The following is a 22,121-nucleotide window of genomic DNA, read 5'->3' on the forward strand; positions in this document are numbered from 1 at the left end:
CAGCAGCACATTGCCACCAGCAGTGGCTGGGTAGTGTACTGGTTAATGGCTCTGCCTCTGACACAGCAGACCAGGGTTCTTCCTTTTTAGTAAGCCTGCACCTATTCAGTAGGAGACCTTGGGCAAGACTCCCTAACACTGCTACTGCCTATAGAGCACACCCTAGTGGCTGCGGCTTGCTTTGAGTCTGCCAGGGGAAAAGCGCAATATAAATGTTCTGTGTCTTCACCAGTAGAAGAAATGGCAGATTTTTTTTTGTTAATCCAGTTCAGGTTTGCTGAACTACTTATGATAACCCCAGTGGTGATGCTTAGGCATGCCAAAGTATGGTAAATCAAGCTCCATGTGTTTTTTTTATAGATTGATCCAGCTCCCATGCTATTTACATATCACCGTCTCACTTTGTGTCTTCTTATTTCATATACTTGATGTCTATTTGTTAATCAGCTCTGTGTATTTAGCTTTCTTTTTCTCAACTCATGAATCAGCCTGGCCATACTATTCCTTGTCTGGTCTGAGGATTCCTATACCCACTTCCAGTATTTGGTTCTTGAATGCAGTTCCTTTTCCAGTTTCCATTATCCCTGTTTCTGTGTTTTCTTCCTTTATTTAGTTCCTCTATTTTGTATCCTATTCCCTGATATTGAATTCTGCTTCTCCTGGAGAGGTTCCAAGTATAATGCCCCTGCTTCTCCGTAACTCCTGGCTATGACCTTAAAGTGGATATAGAGCAACCGCTTCTGTCTGCTGTCTACATTGATTTTATGCTGATCTCCAGCTATGCCTGCATGCCCTAACCTTTGTCTATCTTCTATCAGGACTCTGTTTGCTGCTACTTATTGTTCTGCTCTCTGCCATCTGTACTATCAGCTCTTGCATGTCAGTCAAACCCATAAGCTGCAAACTCAGACAGCTGTGCAACTACGTTCCATCCATGAACCCTTATGGAGAGATAAAGGCTAGACTCCTATGCTAATGTCTGTCACTGCCTACCATTTATGATGACAAAGTATTTCACCTAGATGTGCCCAAACCTCCAAAAATATGCATAAGGACTTTGCTGACCTATTCACAATGGAAAAAAGGGGAGGACAGATTTTTCCATCTAGAGTTTGCACAAGAATCAGAATTAATTTATTTGGCCAAGTAAGTTTGCACAAGGAATTTGACTTGGCAGTTGCTTAACAGGCACAAACAAAACAATACAAGGACATATATATATATATATATATATATATATATATATATATATATATATATATATATATATATATATATATATATATATATATCACAAGTCAGGACAGTATGTAAGTTCTAGTGGCAGCAAACAGGGTGAGAAAGAAGCGTTTATTTACAGTTCTGTGCTGAATGCTTTCCAGGCCTAGCAGCTCTAGCGTGTTTGTGCATTAAGCATGACTACTGCCTGTGGGAAAAAGCTGTTCCTATGTCTAGAAGTTTTAGTTGCGATGGACCGGAATCTTACTCCTGAAGGCAAGAGATGGAAGATGAAGTGGGCAGGGTGAGAGGGATCAGAGGCAATCTTGGTCGCTCTTTTCCTGCACCTGCTAGCATAAAGATACTGCAGGGAAGGTAAGCTACAGCCAATTATCTTTTCCGCTGTTCAGATGTAGAGTGGGGCCGAACCTCCGATTTTAGGTTCACGAACCGGGTTTGCGAACTTCCGCGTAAGGTTCGGTTCGCGTAAAAGTTCGCGAACCGCCATAGACTTCAATGGGGATGCGAACTTTGAAAAAAAAAAAATATGCAGGCCACAAAAGTGATGGAAAAGTGGAGCCCGTACTGAGGAATGCAGGACCTGGGGAGGGCGGACATGATGGGGTTAACTTGCCCCCAGCGGAGAAGGGGTTAACAGCTTGGCCGTTAGTCATAGGGGAGTGGTTCAAGGAGTGTGGAGAGGAAGGAGGCGGGACCGGCGGGAAAGAAGGATACTGTACAGGGTGGGCGGAGTAAGGCCCACAAGGAGACTGATCCCGGAGAAGCTGCAAGCTAGGAGTCTGCCTGCAGCAATCTCACAAAAATGGACGTGGAGGCCCTGATCAGTAGGATCCGGCAAGAGGCGGCCACCAGGGGAGCTGACTGGATCTCTGGCCAGTTCAGCGCGCTGGACACTGCTCCAGCTCCGGCCGCGGCATCAGCGAGGGCTCGGCGTCCACCCGATCGCCTCAGTCCAGATGCCTCCCCCAGGGCTCAGCGCCAGAATGGGAGCCCCATCCGGGACCCTCCAGCCCCACCTGCAAAGCGCAAGAAGCACAGCGGCAAGCAGGGGGCTGGGAGGAATCCTCAGCAGCGGCGGAGCTCTTCCGGCAAGGCCCCTACACACACCTCCCCCAGGGCCCAGCCGGCGTCATCTAGTGCCTCTCCAGCAGCTGCTCCCAAGAAAGGGAGCAGGCCTGCTCAGCGCGGGAGCAACTCCAGGGCGGGTGCCTCCACCCGCAGTAAGACGGCGGCCACATCCGGGGGGCCGGCTCAGCCTTCTAGACCATCGTCCTCAGGCCAGGCCGGGCCTTCTACGGCTGCCACCTCCGGGCAGGCCTCTTCCTCCGGTCAGGCCGCACAGCCTGCTGTGCACAGCACAGCGGCAGCTCACCCCGAGCTGGCTTCCCCCCCCCCAATCATCCCCCCACGCATCGCAGGCAAAAAGGCTACCCAGAAGTCGAGAGGACACCGACCGGGAGAAGAAGGTTCCGGAAGCCCTCCTCGAGGAGTCGCCGGGGTTTCCCCCAGGCAGAGCTCTAGCTCCTCCTCGGAGGGTGAAGTTTCTGATGGTGACCACCCTGATGGCTCTGGAGCATCGGCTGGCCTGGGCTCAAGCTCGGTGCAGCCAGGTGAGATGTTAAACTTGCTTTTGGGTGGTAGTAGGGCAGGTTTAGGTTTAGATGCTGGTGTGAGATCTACTGTTGTGTCTGCTGCTGCTGTTTCCCCTCCTGCTAATGTACCCCCTCCTGCTTCTGCTTTGGCTTTGTTTAATACACTGCTATTGGGCTTGCGAGAGGTGTTACAGGCCTCCTCGCCCGCCGCGGCAGCTGCACCTAGTCCGTTATCAGCGTGGGTGGGTTCGCAGGGGCAGACAGTGGTAGCGCCTCCTGTTCCGGTATCGGCAACCCCTATGCCGATGGGGGGAATGGTTTTAACACATACGGCCCCTTCCCTTTCTAACTCTCCACCCACTAGTGTAGCATTGGTGTCTCCCCCTCCTCTCATGCCCGTCAGTGCGGTGGGGCAGGTGGTGGACCCGGCCCAGACTACTTCGTCCCCTGCAGTGGTGGTACCAGTGCAGGGAGTTATATCCCCCTCCCCAGCAGCTGATCAGGTGAGAATGGCCGATTCGGCAAAAGGGGAGGTTTATCTGTGTTTTGAAGGGCCACTGGGGTTGCACTTAAAACCTGAAGTTAAGGAACGGATCTGGAGGGGAGATTACGTGGAGATTTTCTCGTTGCTTCCTCTAGAGAAGTTTAACTTGGATCGGGCAAAACCCAATGAGAGCAGGAAGGAGGAGGAGGAACGGCGACGCTATCGTTTGATTCCGCGTACGTTCCAAAACTGGCTGTAGGCTTTTTCTATTTTGGCGAGTGTTATAGGCGAACGGCACCCGGAGTGCTGCTCTGCGTTGTTCTGCTACCAGGAGGGTATCGGGAAGGCTTATCGGGCTTACGGCGGCAGTGCCTGGCTACGGTACGATGAGCAGTTCCGACAACGCAAGGCAGTTCGTCCTTAGGTTCGTTGGGATCACAAAGATATTATGCTTTGGATGGAACTGACGATGCCGTCGGGCCGCAGTGGTCAGCCCTTTCAGAGCGGGGCCAGCGGTTCGGGTACATCCGGACAGCTGGCAGCAAAAAATCCACGTGGAACGGCTATTCAGCGGTTTGGTCACAATGGAATGCTTTGTTGAGACAAAGCGGCGCGGTGGCCTCGTCAGAGGACCGGCTTTGCCTGTTGTTCCATTTTATGGCAAGTAATGGAGCGGCGGGGGTTTCACCTTCGGCTTTAACCAAAAAAATTGCGGCTCTTGCATTTTTGTTTAAAATGCAAGGAGTTCCGGATGTTACAAAAGACCCGCGAGTACGCATGGCCCTAAAAGGTTATCGGGCTGGGGCCGTGAGGCGCGACGTGCGCCGGCCCGTGTCTTTTGTACTATTGTCTAGCATGTGTGTGCGGATACCTGAGGTTTGTTTTTCAATGTACGAGTCTCGCTTGTTTGTGGCTGCTTTCTCCCTTGCTTTCTTTGGGGCTTTTAGAATAGGAGAGTTAGTTAGCTTGAGCAAATCAAAACCGGGGGGTTTATTACAAGGTGATGTGTCAGTGTCAGAAGAGTCAGTGTTGATACACTTGCGCAGGTCGAAAACAGATCAGCTCGGTAAGGGCAGAGTGATTAACCTTTTTCCGGTACAGGGGGCACCTTTTTGCCCGTTAGAATCGGTTAGGAATTTTTTGGAAGTTAGGCCAAAAGGGGGAATTGTCTTTCTTTGTCATGAGGATGAGTCCCCATTGCCACGTTTTCAATTTGTGGCGGTTTTCCGGAAACTGCTTCGGCTCCTCGGGCACGACCCTCTCAGCTTTGCATCCCATTCCTTCCGGATTGGGGCTGTGACTGAAGCTGCCAGGTGGGGCCTTAGCAACTCCTGGATTAAAAAGATCGGTCGCTGGGAATCAGCTCGTTTTCTTTCTTATGTTCGGCCCCACCTTTTATGAATATGTGATGTTGTTTTTTCTGTTGCTTTACTTCCTACTGGATGTTGTATTTGTTATGTGTTTCAGATGCCCTGCCGTGCCTGGTTTGGATCCTTGGCCACTCATACGTGGCCTGGGGAGCTCGGCGTGCGGGAGCAAGGCCTGAGGGCCGGCAGCTGGGCATACCACGAGCACAGGCACGTGTGCGTTGGATCGGGTTCCCTGGTATGGTATGGGCCAGGGTGGTCCCAGAGGTTCACCGCTTTGCCAGGCTTGATCGCCCCCCGGACATATTAGTTATTCATGCGGGCGGCAACGATCTGGCCCCATACTCCACAAGGCGTATCATAAGAGACATCAAATTTGATTTCTTGCGCTTGCGAACCAGTTTTCCGTCTACAATAGTAGTTTGGTCTGAGGTGGTGGGCAGACAAAAATGGAGACAAGCTAGGTCAGTGGATAGGGTGAACAGGGCACGCAAAAAGCTCAATAGAGAGGTGTCCAGGTTTGTGGTCCGTAATGGGGGGGGGGTAGCTGTGCGGCATGTGGACCTGGAACTGGATACTTCCAGATTCCTAAGGATGGATGGTGTCCACCTGAACGCGGTGGGCATGGATCTTTGGACTTTGGCACTCAGCGAAGGAATCCAGGGGGCCCTTAGGTTGTGGTGGGCCGCGCAGGCATGAGGTTTCCTGCCGGCTCGGTGTGGAGGGGGTCTGGTATCCGGAGGTGGTCAAGAGCTGGTTGGTGAGGTGTTCGCCTTGGTGCGCTCACCTACGAAGAAATGCAACGCTTAAGAGACTGCTATGTTGGGCGGAAGGCAGCTGTCCCCGAGCTGGAGCTCGTGGCTGGGGGCCAGTGTTAGGAGCTGCTTTCCTTCAGTTTAATTGGTTCATTCGTTTTGGTCCTCCGGATCCCTTCCCCATTTAACTTTTGCACTATTGTTAATTTGTTCAATAAAGACTAAGGGCTGCTCTGGCCTTTTATTCCCACGTTATACTGGAGTCATGTGTGTTTTTGCTATGAAAGATGGTGTGGGGATATAGGGGGTGCAGGGTGAGGTAAAATTTAAGGTGGGAGGCTAATAGTGTATGCCCTCATCAAGTGGAGCCCGTACTGAGGAATGCAGGACCTGGGGAGGGCGGACATGATGGGGTTAACTTGCCCCCAGCGTAGAAGGGGTTAACAGCTTGGCTGTTAGTCATAGGGGAGTGGTTCAAGGAGTGTGGAGAGGAAGGAGGCGGGACCGGCATGAAAGAAGGATACTGTACAGGGTGGGCGGAGTAAGGCCCACAAGGAGACTGATCCCGGAGAAGCTCCCTCCCTCCCTCCCTACAAAAAATGTCTATAGGTTGTTGTTTGTTTTTTCCGTTGTTTGTGTGTTCTTTGTCATTGCAGCCGGAGGGGGTCTGGTATCCGGAGGTGGTCAAGAGCTGGTTGGTGAGGTGTTCGCCTTGGTGCGCTCACCTACGAAGAAATGCAACGCTTAAGAGACTGCTATGTTGGGCGGAAGGCAGCTGTCCCCGAGCTGGAGCTCGCGGCTGGGGGCCAGTGTTAGGAGCTGCTTTCCTTCAGTTTAATTGGTTCATTCGTTTTGGTCCTCCGGATCCCTTCCCCATTTAACTTTTGCACTATTGTTAATTTGTTCAATAAAGACTAAGGGCTGCTCTGGCCTTTTATTCCCACGTTATACTGGAGTCATGTGTGTTTTTGCTATGAAAGATGGTGTGGGGATATAGGGGGTGCAGGGTGAGGTAAAATTTAAGGTGGGAGGCTAATAGTGTATGCCCTCATCAAGATGTTTCAAGGGGTCTAACACCTGGACCCCCAGGTGGAGGAGTGGGATACATGCCAAAAGTCCCCGGGAAAAATCTGGATTTGACGCAAAGCAGCGTTTTAAGGGCAGAAATCACATTGAATGCTAAATGACAGGCCTAAAGTGCTTTAAAACATCTTGCATGTGTATACATCAATCAGGTAGTGTAATTAAGGTACTGATTCACACTGACACACCAAACTCACCGTGTAACGCACCGCAAACAGCTGTTTGTGTAGTGACGGCCGTGCTGGACTGGTGCGCACCATGGCGAGAACAGGTATGCAGTGGCGGGTTCACTGAACAGAACAGGTATGCAGTGGCGGGTTCACTGAACAGAACAGGTATACAGTGGCGGGTTCACAGAACAGGTATGCAGTGGCAGGTTCACTGAACAGGTATGCAGTGGTGGGTTTACTGAACAGGTATGCAGTGGTGGGTTCACTGAACAGGTATGCAGTGGTGAGTTCACAGTACAGGTATGCAGTGGTGGGTTCACAGAACAGGTATGCAGTGGTGGGTTCACAGAACAGGTATGCAGTGGTGGGTTCACAGAACAGGTATGCAGTGGCAAGTTCACTGAACAGGTATGCAGTGGTGGGTTCACAGAACAGGTATGCAGTGGTGGGTTCACAGAACAGGTATGCAGTGGCAGGTTCACTGAACAGGTATGCAGTGGTGGGTTCACTAAACAGAACAGGTATGCAGTGGCGGGTTCACTGAACAGAACAGGTATACAGTGGCGGGTTCACAGAACAGGTATGCAGTGGCAGGTTCACTGAACAGGTATGCAGTGGTGGGTTCACTGAACAGAACAGGTATGCAGTGGCGGGTTCACTGAACAGAACAGGTATACAGTGGCGGGTTCACAGAACAGGTATGCAGTGGCAGGTTCACTGAACAGGTATGCAGTGGTGGGTTCACTGAACAGGTATGCAGTGGTGGGTTCACTGAACAGGTATGCAGTGGTGAGTTCACAGTACAGGTATGCAGTGGTGGGTTCACAGTACAGGTATGCAGTGGTGGGTTCACAGAACAGGTATGCAGTGGTGGGTTCACAGAACAGGTATGCAGTGGCAGGTTCACTGAACAGGTTCACTGAACAGGTATGCAGGTACTGAACAGAACAGGTATGCAGCCAGGAACAAGCTAAGCCTAACTAATCTTTCCCTATGAGAGACAGTCTGCAGCAGCTCGCCCTACTCTCACTAACGCAGGCACACGAGTGAGCGTAATGGCCGCCGCTGCCTGCCTTGTATTAGGGGGGGAGTGGCTCCAGGGGCTAGTGTAGCCTAATTGGCTACACTGGGCCTGCTGACTGTGATGTAGAGGGTCAAAGTTGACCCTCATGGTGCATTATGGGGCGAACCGAACTTCCGCAAAAGTTCGCCTGCGGGACGCGAACGCGAACCACTGAAGTTCGCATGGAACCGTTCGTAGGTGAACCGTATGGCCCAACTCTATTCAGATGATGCGCTGTAGTCCCACCTTTTTGAGTACTGAGCAGGAGCTAAACCATACAGTCGTAGATAATGTCATGATGGATTTGATAATCGCAGTGTAGAACTGCACCATTAATTTTTGTGGTAGGGCAAACTTTTTCAGCTGCCGTAGGTGTTACATCCTCTGCTCTGCTTTCTTGATGATAGTGACAGTATTGTTGTCCCATTTTAGGTTGTTTGAGATTGTGGACCCAAGAAACTTGAATGATGAACCCTGGTTATTGTAGATCCATTTATGGTTAGGGGGAGATGCTGGAGGGGGGGGGGGGGATAGATCTTCTAAAGTCTATTATCATCTCCAAGGTTTTAAGATCATATAGTTTTTGCTGCTGCACCAGGAGGTAAACTGTTGAACTGCATGCCTGTATGCTGTCTCGTCCCCATTTTGTATGAGACCAACTACTATTGTAACACCTGCATACTTCAGAGCCTTTATAGTTGGATCTGTGGAGATGCAATGATTGGTGTACAGTGAATAGAGCAGTGAGGAAAGCACACAGCCCTGGGATACTCCAGTACTGACAGTCAGAGAGCTTGATGTGTGTTTCCCAAGTCTAATTTGCTGTCTCCTGTCGGGTAAGAAATTGGTTATCCATTTGCAGATGGATTCAGGTATGTGTAGCTGGGAGAGCTTGCTGTGTAGCAGCCATGGAATCATGGTATTAAATGCAGAGCTTAAATCTATGAATAAAATCCTGGTGTAGGTTCCCAGAGTGCCTAGATGCTGTTGTACATAATGCATACACATGATTATGCATGTTTATGCTAAGAGGTGTTGGCAGCTTAACAGCTGGGATCTCTGTTACCACCTGCATTCTCTAGTGTCACTAAGCAAGCATGGCATGTGTAGTCACCAAGAATCCTGCCTGCAGCAAGAGGCCTTGAGAGGTTGCCAGACCTGAGTCCAAGGTGGCTTTTTAAATCCTGGTCTTAGTAAGTATGTACAGTATTTTTCATACCATAAGATGCTCCTGACCATAAGATGCACCTACAGAAGGTTTAGAGGACTAAAACCCGGGGAACAATAAAAATAGGATACCTGGTGCATCCATGGTGCAAACGCATCTTTTGGATATTCTCACCCTAATTATTATGTCCCTTTATACCTCATGTCCCCCTAGTACCTCCTGTGCCCTCCTTGTACCACTTGTGTGCCCCTTTGTCCCCTTTGTACCTTTTATGTCCCTGGTGTTGCCCTCTGTCCCCTGTGTCTTCTTCCATCCCCCTGTGTCATCCTCTGTCTTCCTGTGTTCTCCTCTGTCTGTACCTTCTGTGTTGTGTCCCCCTGTGCTGTGTCCTTATGTGTTCCTCTGTGCTGTGTTTCCCTGTGTTGTGTCCCCCTGTGTTGTGCCTTTCTGTACTGTGCAATCCTGTGTCCCCTGTGCTGTGCCCGAGAGACCACTGACACCTGTTATAAAATGGGTGGTTGTGACTGGCGGGTCTGGCGGACAGGGTCCCCTGCCTGATTGTTTGTGTTATGCACAGCTGCAGCCATGTATTGAGCCTCTCTCCTCGTCTCCTGCACAGCAGTCAGCTGCAGCCATTTAATGAGCCTCTCTCATCTGGCTCTGCAGGTTTATGGATCTGCAGTCTTTCCCGGTCCCACCCTTAGCTGCCCGGCTCCCAAGTCACTAGTAGTCAATAGTAGTGACTGGTGGCAGCAGACCAGTATAGTGAACGTGTTGTGAGATGGACAACTGTCGCAGGACTGAATTGTATTATTCAGACCATAAGCCATTCTCCCCTAACCACACACACACACTTTTGGGGGAGAAAAAGTGTGTCTTTGCCGCCAATCTCTTCCTGAAGCCCCTATGTTATGTACCATGTGGGTTGGTATAGTTCAGGCAGCAGAACCTCACTCAGTACAGGTGCCAAATTCGTACTGTACCAGCATGCATGGGTGGCAAGGGGTTAAAAAGGCATGGGGGAAAGGAGGGGGGCTATGTTTTTTCTTTATTTAACCAGAAAATAGCATGTGTATACAGTAGCATTGTGGCCTGGCAGCAAAGTCGCTTCTGTCATTTAACTGCAATAAAAACTATTTTTCCTCTTGTAACTTTAAAATCGACTTTCTCATTAACTACAAGATCGTTTTGAAAAATGTTCTTTACTTTTTTCCCACCATTCTCCTTAACATACCTAAAAATTTGGTGAAGACTGCATGTATGGGAGCTTTGCTATTGACCACAGAAGTCGGCATCATTGATTTCAATATAAAATGTAAAATTTGTTCTGAAATCAGGTGGCAATTCCACTAAAAATTCTCTAACCAAGAAAGAGCCCTAACTTGAGATTCTCCCCTGCTCATCCCTAGTACAGAACAGTAAAATGAGCTCTTCCATATCTGGCAGCCAGACTACCATACCTAAATCTGGAGTTTAGATTGTGTCTTTGTCTCATACTTTAACATTATGCCGGGAAATAAAGACAGTGGATGCAGTGTATTGAGGGAGATGACACTACTTCATTATCCCAGTTGCCCACCTCCCCCGCCCCTGCATTGTAGTTGGCAGCAAGTGTGCTTGTTATGTGGGTAAAGCAGAATGCGTGGTAGCACAGACTCCTACAAATGTATTTTTAAGAACAATACGCCTACTACAACTTGGCTTATGTGTGTAAACACAATGTTCAATGACAAATGGCAGAACATTATTTTTTTATACTTGTACATTTTTGGCTGGTTATACATGCTAGTTTATAACAAGAAAATGAGAGAAATTACTTAAAAGGCAACTTGGCCTGGAACTTCGGTTATAGGCAAGCAGGGGTGTTGCTAGGCTCCTTGGAGGTCCGAGGCACCTTGTGGCACCAAGGATAAAGGTGCACACTCTTCCACCAAGGATAAAGGAAGAGTGTGCACAGCATATGTATGACATGATATGGGTGGAGCCAACTGTAATGTAACAGTGCAACTCTGAGTCAGAGTCAGCCCCAAAATGCAGGTATGCAAAGTAACCCTAACAATAATTAGACAATGAACTCCCCCCTCCCCCCTCCCCAAAATAAATAAGTAAATAATTTATTTATTGTACCCCACATATGAAATGCAGTAAAGTGTTACCCACATATAAAATTAAGCAAAGGTTACCCTACATATGAAATGTAGCAAACGTTACCCCCACATATGAAATGCAGAGACACAGCATATGTTATCCCCCTTATGAAATGCAGTAAACATTACCCCACATAAGAAATGCATAAAACTATAACACTGTACCCCACATAGGCAATGCAGCAAACAATACTAAACATACGCAATGCAGCAAACATTACACTCCACGTGCAATGCAGTAAACATTATGCTCCATATAAAATGCAGACAACACAATACCACATAAGAAATGCAGCACATGTTACCCCAGAAATGAAAGACAGCAAACATTATCTGCCACATATGAAATGCATCAACCATTACCGCATATGAAATGCAGCAAACGTTACCCCACACCACCACCACAAATCAAGGCATTGCTGGTTTCTTAGGTTTTCCCATTTCGTGTAGATAAAGTTGTCCAAACCTTCTAGAATTTTCAAAAAATTACAATAAATGAATTGGAAGAAAAGTGCAGTGCAAAAATGTGGTCAAGACTTAAACTTCATACACATGGACGGCCACCATGGCCAAGAATTTAGCAGGCGTACAGTGACCTGCAACCCCTAAAGTGTTGACTTGGCCAAGCACTTTCATATAGCTGCTCTGAGCACTCAGCTTGCCACATAAAGCTACTAACTTTTGACCTGAAGAAGTTGGATCTGGCCTGTGAAATGCATTATCTATAGTGTTTCTAATATATATTGTTTTCTTTAGCTAGTTGTTTGACTTTTTGAGGTAACCCACTATATTTATTTTACACTGGTTTTAGATCTAAAATAATGACAGCTTAATTAGCACAGTATTGGCACCAGTCATATAATTGTTATGCAGGCCTTTTTGGTACTTAATAAGCAGTTTCCATTTAGATTTTAAAATTGCAATCCATCCCTTTCTTAATGGAACTAAAAGTTGTGTATAAGAACTCTCTAAAGTACGCGTACGTTAAAAAGGGGCGCTGGGAAAAAAGGGCGCCGGGTTTTTAACGATAAGCATGGATAACGTTTAAAATTGTATTGTACTGTATTTCGTTTAAAATTATTGTTTTTTAAAGTTATAAATCATTAAATAATGTGCATTAAATCGGCAATTGTAAAAACGTTAATCGTTTAAATAGTGAAACGTATAATAACGTTTAAATAAAAAATTACTAAGTAACCCTCCCTGTACCTACCCCTAACCCCTAGACCCCCCTGTTGATGCCTAAACCTAAGACCCCCCCTGTTGGTGCCTAAGTAACCCTCCCTGTACCTACCCCTAACCCCTAGACCCCCCTGTTAGTGCCTAAACCTAAGACCCCCCTGTTGGTGCCTAAACCTAAGACCCCCCTGTTAGTGCCTAAACCTAAGACCCCCCTGTTGGTGCCTAAACCTAAGACCCCCCTGTTGGTGCCTAAACCTAAGACCCCCTGTTGGTGCCTAAACCTAAGACCCCCCTGTTGGTGCCTAAACCTAAGACCCCCCTGTTGGTTTTTTCGTTTAAAAATAATGTAAAAAAAAAAAAAAAAAAAGGTACTGTTTTTCGTTTAAAAATAATGTTTGGAAAAAAATATTGTACTGTTTTTCGTTTAAAAATAATATTTAAAAATGTATAAATCATTAAATAATGTGTAATCATGAGAAACAGTAATAAAACATTAAGTCTCCGGGCGCCGCTTTTAAAACGTTAGTTTTCTCCGGCGCCCTTTTTTCCTATCGGGCGCCCATTAAACGATATTTATTATAGTATGTATTTCACCAGAAGGAGAGAGAATTCCAAGAATCGCCGGCACCCAACAGGCTGCTGCACAGTACCTGGATTCCAAAAGCTGGCTTGGTGCTCACAACAAAGACATCAATATGGCAATAGAAGAAAAGACAGCGCTGGGCACTCAAGCTGATGCTTAAGGTTTATTTTCCACAGATACAAACAGACATTGCAATGTCTGTTTGTATCTGTGGAAAATAAACCTTAAGCATCAGCTTGAGTGCCCAGCGCTGTCTTTTCTTCTATTGCGATATTTATTATAGGAGTGAATGGTGGCGCCCGATTTGTCCACTAGCCTCAGGCGCCCGAATTTACTGTTACCCTAAAGTACAGTGTGCTAAGAATAGCCCTGTGGAGTCCTCTCCTGGAGGTGTCACAGGAAGCATCTGCCTGGCTTTCCTATGTCTAAAAACAGCACTAAGAGCAAAGTGGGGCCCAACTCCTTTGTAATGTCTATGGATTTGAAATGTAATATTCAACATGAACATATGGATGCGGTGTTTGTATGCCAACATACTTTTTACCTTGAACCATGTCTACACTGAATAGTTTAATTTTTTACAAACTGCACTGCACCAGATGTAGAAACACCATTAGGACTTGATGCTTTTTATGGAAATGTTTCAGGCTTCCAGGGAATATGATCCATTCACTGACCTGGCAATCAGTGAACTGGTTAAAAGCTTCTTCTAGACTCCATCTGGAGCTCTCATGAGGGCACTTATGCACGTTGAAGTCACATCACATGTCCATAAATGATAGTCAGCAGTGTAGAAATTATATTGTGAGGGATTTAAAGCCCTCTTCCAGGAGCAAATCTATACCTTGATCTGTGCAGGCGCTCAGTATTGTTTACAGTTTTTCATAGACTTAATTAGCTAATGTCAAATAAATCACCTGTAAAATAAGTCATCAGGGGCCTAGACATTCACCACATCCTGTGCCACAGGTTGTCATTGCTATAGTCTTATGAATATCTTAGGTCTATAACTGCCTACTCAAAAATAGACTGGCCAGATCAGGGAAGTTGTTTACATGCAACATATTGACAGCAAATTCTTTCTCCTGTGGAAAACTAACATTTTCAATGAAACAAAGAAATCAAATGTGCTGGACCATATATTTATATATATACAGTATATCCTCTTGAAAATTAAGATATCCCCTGAAAGTAAGCCCTAGCAGGAATTTCGAGCATGCTTGAAATATAAGCTCTATTACGAAAGTAAGCCCTAGCTGCAGTAAGGGTAATAAAGTATGGCAACTTGAGTTTCTACTGGAGCCAATGGTCTCATGGGCAGGACCAAGGCTCCGTCATTGGGCCAATCACTGCACTCGCTGGTACTCAGCGAGTGCAGTGATCAGCCCAATAAAAGAGCCTTGGTCCCGCCTACAAGATTATCGGTTCCAGTAGAAGCACAAGTTTCCGTACTTCTTCCCCATAGGCTAAAGATCGGGGACCCAGTAGCATGGAGCTGGGGGGAAGAAGAGGATTAGGGGGGCATTGCAGGACACGGGGGACAGTGCGACATGGAGATAGGGGTAAGAGGAGGATGCAGGGGGGACATCGGAGGACACGGGGGACACTAGAAGGGCATAGGGTTACATGGGACACAGGAGTTTAGGTGATAGAGGAGGACACAGGTACAGAGGGGGACACTAAAGGTACAAATGGGACACAGGAGCACACAAGAGGTGGATCCAGCAAAGGAAAAGGTAGCACAGCAGGGAAGGCAGGAGGACACACAGCACAGGGACTTGTGTGTTCATAGAAATATAAGACATCCACTGAAAATAAGCCCTAGCACAACATTTGGAGCAAAAATTAATATAAGACACTGTCTTATTTTTGGGGAAACATGGTATCTACCTATGACCTTGGTAGAACTAACTTACAGTTGCAAAACACATACCCATTTATGAGTGGCAAATGCCTGAATGCCAATATGATTGCACTGGAACTGGAATGTAAACATAGATGTGGATGTACTGCTCTTTCAGCTGCGAAAGCCTTATTTTTACATAAAAAGGGTAACATTAAGCATTTTGATTACTAAGCTTTTTGAAGATATTTTTCGATCTGTACCTGGGGATGGGCTTTAAAAGAGCCCTGTATCAGTTCTTCAGAACGAAGAACTTGTATGGCTCGCAGCAGGAGGAAAATACAGCCTTGGGAGACAAGACTAATTCACCAAACAGCAGAAAGCATGTAAGTATGACCATAGCATATTCAATATGAGACTGTACAGGGCCAATCATAAAGTGATCAGGTGAGGTCTTCCGCTGGCATCCAGTAATCATTTTATTATGGGATCTGATTGCATTTAGATACTTCCTTGCCAGGCAATTCTTTGGAGAGGTCACTACAGAGCAGGAGACATGGCATTCTGCGGCATGTGCCCTCTGGTGGATTCTCTGTAGGAATTTATGTAGAACTTACTAAGACTGGTGATTTAGAGAGAACTGCTTGATAAGAAAGAGCTATTTTTCTCTTTTGTGGCCCTCTTTATCTCGTCTATAGCTAAATATGGCACACAGCACTGGCACCAACATGAATATAACACTGATGGGTGTGTGAAGGAGACATATACTTCAGACATGGGGAATTCCATGTTCCTTTTCTTCACTTGCCCTAATTATGTCATTAAGTTGAAATTACTGAAAGTACTTAGTTAGGAGGACAGAGGGAAGCAAGAGAGGCGTCTGACAGCCTTCACATGCTGCATGCCAGAAGATTACAGGGAAAAAAGCACACAGACAGTCGTCTTTCTTTCTTTCTTTCCAAATGTAGCGATCCTAATCACGGGGTCATTAAATTCTTCCTGTTAATCCCCACAGAATCTGTTTGTCTTCTTGGCCTTCTCTATCTTTCATCCCAGGAGCCAGACGCATCTTCCGAGTCAGTTACCTGAATGAATGAGCGAGGAGGCCTATCATTTCTCAGAAGTGGATATTTACACTCTGCAAGTGACATGATAAATTGTGATGTAAATATGGAATATACGCAACGGCAATACTTTCACCTCTCCCAGGCCACATATCTTGGCTCCAGGTTTCCTCAGGGAATTTCCACACATTGACTTATCCCTCAAATAAAAAAGCTTGGAAGTTATGCAGGTGGGAGCTTAACAGACAAAACTACCGTACTCGGATGAGATTGCGCCTCCTAGTGTTTAAAGTGAACCTGCACCGAGTAAAATTATTTAAACACATGATGAACATGCAAATGAATATTACATACTTAACTCCCCGTCAGTTCCTCTCAGAAGCTCACCATTTTCTTCTAACAAGGATCCTTGCCAGTTCTGACAAGATTTTGTCAGAACTGAAACATATCAGTTGCTGTTTTAAAGCAGTTGCTGTCAGTTATAACTGAAAGGACAACTGACGAGCAAGGTAATGTCCATGTTTCCCTTTGGCTCAGGTGGGCAATATTACAGTTTAATAGTGTGCGGATCTGGAAGCTGTTATGCAGTAATGGCTATTTTCAAAATGGAGGATAGAGAATTCAATCGATCACTTTGGACTAACAGGACGCGGGAAAGGAGAAAGAGATTGATGAGTAGTCTACACGGGAGGTAAGTATGACATGTTTATGTTTACTTTGACTTTTCAGTTCAGGTTTGCTTTAAAGGGTGTGGATTTATAGCATAATTATATTTAATAAGACAAAATAATTCTGAGACTTTCCCCCAAAAATGGGACACCCAAAATGTAAATGATTTTAACCACTTGAGGACCCACCCTTTACCCCCCCTTAAGGACCAGCGTTATTTTTTGTGATCTGTGCTGGGTGGGCTCTGCAGCCCCCAGCACAGATCAGCTGGCACACAGAGCGATCAGATCGCCCCCCTTTTTTCCCCCCTATGGGGATGATGTGCAGGGGGGGTCTGATCGCTCCTCCTGTCTGGCATGTTGCGGGGGGGGGCACCTCAAAGCCCCCCTCTGCGGCGAAATTCCCCCTTCCCTCTCCTATCTGCTCATCCCCGGTGATCGGGGCTGCACAGGACGCTATCCGTCCTGTGCAGCCAGTGACAGGCTGTCCCCTGTCACATGGAGGCGATCCCCGGCCGCTGATTGGCCGGGGATCGCCGATCTGCCTTACGGCGCTGCTGTACAATGTAGCGCCGTACAATGTAAACAAAGCGGATTATTTCCGCTTGTGTTTACATTTAGCCTGCGAGCCGCGATCGGCGGCCCGCAGGCTATTCACGGAGCCCCCCGCCGTGAATTGACAGGAAGCGGCTGCTTCCTGATTAATCAGCCTGCAGCTGGCGACGCAGTACTGCGTCGCTGGTCCTGCAGCTGCCACTTTGCCGACGCGCGGTATAAGTGCGTGGTTGGCAAGTGGTTAAACTCATATAAAGGGTACCTTCACATCCCTGCAATTTCTGACTCAGTTTTTCCAGGTTTTTTCATAGACACGATTTTTCACATCTGATTCCTCCTTTTCTGTTTGCACTTTTATGTGAATCATGTTGTATATTTCGGATGCGAAAATTTGCACAACAACGCATGTGAAATACAATGCCATTGACTTGCGTTTGATGTGTGTTTGTCCTGTGTTTGAGTATGGATAGTGTGTGGTGCATGTGTGTCCTGTGTGTGTATGTTCAGTTTGTGTACAGTCTGTTATGGATTGTGTGTCTATCCATATATGTCTCGTGACTGTATATGTATCAATACTGTATGTGTGAGTTTGTTCTATGTAGATCTCCATGAGTGGAATGGTGGTAAAGAAAACTCCATTAGGGCTGGGACTGCAATTTTGGCAGTGTTTTTGAATAGCCAACAGTCGCTGGTGATTCCAAAAGCTGCTTTTCTAATGTATCTAAATAGTGAGGAACCCACTAGTGTGATTGCGATTACAGTTAATTGCAGGGGATTTTTTAGCAATAGGTATTACAGTCCATTGCCTGGAGTGCCATTGGTCCAGGGGCCCCATGCTCCTGGATTAACCTAAGCCCACAAATGAAGCCCCACCCCCACAGGTGTTCTTTCACCTGCTTCTGCTGCGTCCGGGTAGCATAAGTTGCAGGCAGCTGCCATTGTGTCCCTTTGTGCCACCCCCTGTCCCCTTGTGCCTCCTTCTTTCGCCCTTTGTGCCATCTTCAGTCCCCACCTCTGCCCCGTTTATCCTTCTGTCCCCCTGTGCCTCCTTCTATCTCCATGTGCCTCCTTCAGTCTCACTGTGTCGCCTCTTACTTTCTGTGCCTCCTTCCATGCCCTTTTGTGCCTCCTTATGTCTCCTTCTGCCTCTGTAATGCTGGGGGGTCATACTTTCTGACCACCCAGCGCAACAAGGCTAAGAGCTGGATAATGAAAGAGGCTGCACAGGCTGCCCAGAGCAACTGCAGCTCTGGGCTTCTGATAAGACACAATGGCAGCGCAGTGCGATGTTGCGCTGCTCTTGTGATAGCAAACATTCAGACAGATACAAGACAGACTGGAGTGAGGTAGCCAATAGCAACCGCAGCAATGGCTACCTCACAAGGACAGGACTATGCTAGCTAAGCACAGGTGAACATGCTAAGCGCAACCTACCGAAATGTGATAAAAACTGCCTAGCTAAACACAGGATATCAACAGTTCGAGTACGTATATATCAGCGTCACTGATATATCACCGTAGCACGAATACAAGGAAAATAACAAACGCTGACTAGAATATGTATATATTGGTGATGAACCAATATATAACATAAGCAAGAGACTAGCTAGATCTGACTGGAGCAATACAGCGAACTAACTAGGCAATACAAACAATACAAATTCTCTGCACTAGAAGGAGTACGTATATATGTCCACGTGAGAAATATATAATCATAGCTCCACAAGATAACTGAACTAGAAGGTAGCAAGTCTAGGAATATATTTCACAGTATCAAAGGACCCAGTAACAACTTAGACAGAGCTGAAACTATGATGGGCAAGGTCTAAAAGGGGAGTCAGACTTTTATGCTGGCATCAGCCAATGGATGCAAGCATGCAAATATCCACACAGCTGAATGGCAATCATTCAATCCTGAGCTGGCTTGGTTACCATTTGCTAGCTGAAAGACTATCTGTACCAATGCATGAAGTCCTATGCAACAACATGCATGCAGGAAATCCAGGGCTATCTGGCTGCAGTTCAGCTGTAGTAAGCCATTGGTGGAATGACAGCAGCATTCTGAGCTGCCCAGAATTGCAGAGCAATTGCAAAAGACATTATTTTGTGACTCATTTCGAATGCACAACCGAATGCAGGCTGACAAGCCAGAACTGTCCGTTTGCGGCTCCACCGCAATGGACAGAACACGCCACAGGAGGAATCCTTACAGCCTCCTTTTGTCCCCTTGTGCTACCTGTGTCTTACTGTTCCTCCTTCGGTCTCTGCCTACGTTTGTCCTCCCGTGCATCCTTCTTTCCCCTTTTTTGTGCCTCCTTCTGTTCCCCATTTTGCCTCATTCTGTCCCCCATTGTGCCTCCTTTTGTCCCCCTTTGTGCCTCTTTCAGTTCCCCTGTGTGCCTCCTTCAGTACCCCTGTGCCTACTTCTGTTCTCCTTTGTGACTCATTCTGGCCCTCATATCTCCTTCTCTCCCCTCTGCCTCCCTCTGTCCCCCTGTGTGCCCCCTTCAGCCCCCCTGTGCCTTCTTCTGTTCTCCTGTGCCTCTTTCTGTCTCCCTTTGTGAATTCCTCCGTCCCCCATTGTGCCTCCTTCTGTCCCCCTTTGGAACTCCTTCAATCCTCCTTTGTGACGCCTTCTGACTCTTATGCCTCCTTCTGGCCCCCTTTGTGCCTCCTTCTGTACCCCATTGTGCCTCCTTCTGTCCCCCTTTGTGACTCCTTCAATCCTTCTTTTTGACTCCTTTTGGCCCTCATGCCTCCTTCTGGCCCCCGTTGCGCCTCCTTCTGTCCCTCTTTGTGGCTCCTTCTGGTCCTCAGGCCTCCCTTTGTGCCTCCCTCTGTCTCCATGCTTCTTTCTGTCCTCCTCTGCCTCCTTCTGTCCCGTTTTGCTACCTCTGCCACCCTGTGCATCCCCCTGTCTCACTGTGCCTAGGCTCATTCTGTCCCCCTTTGTGCCTCTCTCTGTCCCCCCATTCTTCCTTATGTCCCCTTGTGCCACTATCTGTCCCTGTCCTCCTCTTGCTATCCTTCAGCCCAGGGTGTAAATGCAGAGTATAGCGCAGCAGAAGCTGTGCTCTCACCTCCCTGCCGGAGTCCAGCGCTGTGCCTGTGTGAACATCCCGTCTGTCTCCTGCTTCCTCAAGTGCTGGCACCTCACTCTTCTCATGTCACAGGTAATCATGCTACATGTGGTAGGAGATGTTGGGCACCAGGCCGAACAGTGAGCAGACCAGCCAGCGAAAGCACAGCAGAGGCCTCCAGAGGAGAGGTGAGAGCACAACCTCCCCTGCGCTATACTCTCCATTTACACACTAGGCTGGGGAGAGCAGGGAGGAGGTGTGCAACAAAATGTGACATAATCGGCAGGTTGTTTGTATCTCGACCACTCCCTGACCCCCTTTTTTTTGGGGGGGGGGGGGGGAGGGTGACACAAGACTTCTTGCCTAGAGTGACAAAAGGACTAGAAATGCAGCTGGTTAATTGCAATTGCAGGACATGCAGCGTTTTGAATGCGTTTGAGCTTAAAGCTATGTATAGAAGCTCTGCAAAATCACTTTGAAAAGCGTTTTTGCAACCATTTGGGGGGGCAAGCATTTGGAATTTTAAATAAAGCTAATTACACTTACCAGGTGTCTCAATGTCTAGCTTATGTCCGTAGCCCTGCCCCCTAGCAGAAGAGGTCACAGGCGCTTCTCTAATTGGAATCATGCTCAACAGAAAAGAAAAGACAAGCTGCAGGCAGTGCAGTGGCAATTGTGATGACAATCACAGTGCGGACATCCAGTACTTGCGCAGTCACCGCTAGTGTGCTCAGGCTGAAGCAGACTGCCTGTACAAGTATAAGAGAGGAGAGAGAGCTGGCACTGCTATAGACTGCTTTTATTCCAAATTCGTGCTGATGCATGTCATACAAGTCAAATTGTGGCAAATATAGAAATATCACATACCAGAAAGTGTCCTTGTGCAGAGTAGCGGTGGATGCTGGGCACTAGAGCCTTACAGTCGTTTCGTGCAATAAGCGCTTCCACGGATTGTGCATGCAAACTCCCGACACGTTGTGTGAGGAGGTCTATATGTGACTCTTGTAGGAAGACTACTGCTTGGATCCCCTTGCACATCGTTGCACAATTACTGCACTGAGTAGATTGCCACAACAAGGTTAATTCAAGGCAAATGATTTTCTCAAAACAAGTAATACACTTTTAACATTGTATTGTCACCACTTGAAAAACAACTTTAAACTCGGGGACTCAAGCCAGCCTGCATGGGTCTATATCCAAACTCAGCATTAAGAACAAACACAGAGTACATGTCCACGGCCACCTCTTCTTCAGTTTTTAAACTTTTGTACCTGAGAAAGCTGGCGTTGCTCGGCAAAACGTGTTCTACCAATAAGGTCTACTAATGTTTTCTGCCATCATTGTCCTGCTAGACATTCACTTTTCAGAGGTAAGCCATACTCCCTTGGAAGGATTACATTTTTTAATTATATGCTCCTCTTGGCATATTTGTGGACTTCAGTTTTTACACATACGTAGGAGGGAGGATTCCCGGTCCTGTGCTCAATGATGCCCTGAAAATATTGCTTACAATTGGAATGATAGGATCGTGTGTGATTGGTTGTATGCATAATTGATTTTTTTGGCTATACAGTACATCAGCTGATAACACTTTTGACACACAGCTGTGTTATCGCATTTTTAAGGGGGGATAAGGGGATTTGTTATGGTTGTACAATTATTGTTCTCTAATAAATTTGATATCTGTGTTAGTAGACACCTCTAGTTTTTGTATTTTTGGCAGTTTTCTAGTAGGTGGCACCCCCCTGGGTGGGGTAACAGTATAAATTACTCATTGCTCCAGTGCTCCTCACTTTCCATTTTTTGTGTACCCTGCTGATCCTCTATCCCTAATACTTTTTGCCATAGATCATGGGCAATAGACCCTGAACAAGCATATGCAGATCAGGTGTTTCTGACATTATTGTCAGTTCTGGCAAGATTAACTGCATGCTTGTTCCTGGTATTATACACACACTGCTGCAGCCAAATAAATCAGCAGGACTGCCAGGCAACTGGTATTGTTTAAAAGGAAATAAATATGACAGCCTCTATATACTGTACTTCTCACTTCAGTTGTCCTTTAAAGGAGTTATTAG

Source organism: Hyperolius riggenbachi, chromosome 6 (genome assembly GCF_040937935.1).
Source record: "Hyperolius riggenbachi isolate aHypRig1 chromosome 6, aHypRig1.pri, whole genome shotgun sequence".
Lineage (NCBI taxonomy): Eukaryota > Metazoa > Chordata > Amphibia > Anura > Hyperoliidae > Hyperolius > Hyperolius riggenbachi.